Source organism: Globicephala melas, chromosome 11 (assembly GCF_963455315.2).
Source record: "Globicephala melas chromosome 11, mGloMel1.2, whole genome shotgun sequence".
In the NCBI taxonomy this organism is placed as follows: domain Eukaryota; kingdom Metazoa; phylum Chordata; class Mammalia; order Artiodactyla; family Delphinidae; genus Globicephala; species Globicephala melas.
This window is the reverse complement of record NC_083324.2, coordinates 31,544,160-31,546,107: the sequence shown is the minus strand read 5'-3', so window position 1 is coordinate 31,546,107 and position 1,948 is coordinate 31,544,160. Positions and strand designations below refer to the sequence as shown.

The 1,948-nt window shown below is 41.6% G+C and overlaps 1 non-coding gene across 1 annotated transcript; it reads left to right on the top strand.

The window, feature by feature from the left end:
• Positions 1-1,843: 1,843 nt before the first annotated feature.
• On the top strand, positions 1,844-1,948 carry LOC115859165 (U6 spliceosomal RNA). The gene has a single exon (XR_004041947.1). It is a non-coding gene; the product is annotated as a U6 spliceosomal RNA (small nuclear RNA).

The window sequence follows — 1,948 nt, the reverse complement described above, 5'->3', positions numbered from 1 at the left end:
GACCAGCTCTATAATTTGACAAGCCCAGTACAAAGTAAAACTGAGGGACCTTTCGTTTAAAAAGTATTAAGAATTTCAAGACAGCAGAGTCCTCAAGCCCCATGTAAGGTCACACATTCATGAAATCAGCCCTACAGAAAGCCCAGCAGATTCCAGCAACAGTCTTCTCCCACCAAGCCTCATATGCTGAGCATGCTCGGTGGGAATGGGGGTGGAGGAAGAGCAGGCACTGTAGACTCATTTTACTGCACAGTCTGTTTACTCCATTTCAACCAGCCGTCTTAGGGATGCTTAAGATCAAAGATTCCTAAGAAATCTATGAATTCTCCAAATTATAACCGTTCAGTGAAATGCTTTTGACCATTATCTATGACCGTGTTGTACAGTTGTAGGAACAATGCATTTATGTGAAAGAAAAGCTCTAACGGAGCTTATCAAAAGGAAATACAAATAATTACATTAAAAAACGATGATTTTGGGCTTCGCTGGTGGCGCAGTGGTTGGGAGTCCGCCTGCCGATGCAGGGGACACGGGTTTGTGCCCAGGTCCAGAAAGATCCCACATACCGCGGAGCAGCTGGGCCCGTGAGCCATGGCCGCTGAGCTTGCGCGTCCGGAGCCTGTGCTCCGCAATGGGAGAGGCCACAACAGTGAGAGCCCCGCGTACTGAAAAAAAAGACAAAAAACAAAAAAAAACCCCGATGATTTAAAATGTTATAGTCTTGGGACTTCGCTGGTGGCGCAGTGGTTAAGAATCTGCCTGCCAATGCAGGGGACATGGGTTCGAGCCCTGGTCTGGGAAGATCCCACATGCCACGGAGCAATGAAGCCCGTAAGCCACAACTACTGAGCCCGCGTGCCACAGCTACTGAAGCCCGCACACCTAGAGCCCGTGCTCCGCAACAAGAGAAGCCACCGCAATGAGAAGCCCGCGCACCGCAATGAAGAGTAGCCCCCGCTCGCCGCAACTAGAGAAAGCCCGCGCACAGCAACGAAGACCTAGCACGGCCAAAAATAAATAAAATAAAATGTTATAGTCTTCCTAGAATAAAGAATATACTTAAAATATTTTTTAAAAAACTCACTAGATGAACAAAACCACCACATAGAAAGTCTCTGATATTTTAATTGATAACTAAGTTATTTAAAAACAAACCCAAATGTACCAATAAAAATTCAGAAAGAAAATGCCTCATGTGGCTTTCTGACCCATCCCTTTTATTCTTAAGCATTTGCTGCATTCCAGCTAACATTCTTAAATTGATTATAAAAAGCAAGAGAACGCTTCCAGTAATCAAAAAGGGACTTACACAAGAGTGACAAAAATAAATAGAATTTCTTCTCTTCCTCTTCTTTCTCCCCTTGTCCAGGCTTTTTGCTATTGATATAAAGTATTTATCACTTTTAGGAATAAGACTCCTAGTGTTGATTTTCCCATTTCTGATAAATGATATGGTATTTTTTTAAAGGGCATGCCTCATATGGCTTAGAAAAACATCTGGAAGAATATAGCTAATAAACTGTTAATAGTAGCTAGCCCTAGGCTGAGGATTTGTGATGAGGATAGAGAGGATTTTTACTTTCCTTACTGTTGCTTATATGAATATATGCAATGAATATGTATTAGCTTTATCAATCAAAAAACAAAACAAAACAAAACAAAACACTAAAGAAAATTTTTAAAAAGAAAAAAACCCAAACAACCCAGCACGTACTTTAGATCTAGCATGGTGATTTAGGATCAGTCACTCAATCTCTTTAAGCCTTAGTTTCCTTACCTGTAAAATGGGGTTAATACCACACAGAGATGTCATGAGGAAAACGTGTGGTAAATACACCCTCAAGTGCTCGCTTTGGCAGCACATATACTAAAATTGGAACGATAGAGAAGATTAGCATGGCCACTGCGCAAGGATGACATGCAAATTCGTGAAGTGTTCTATACTTTT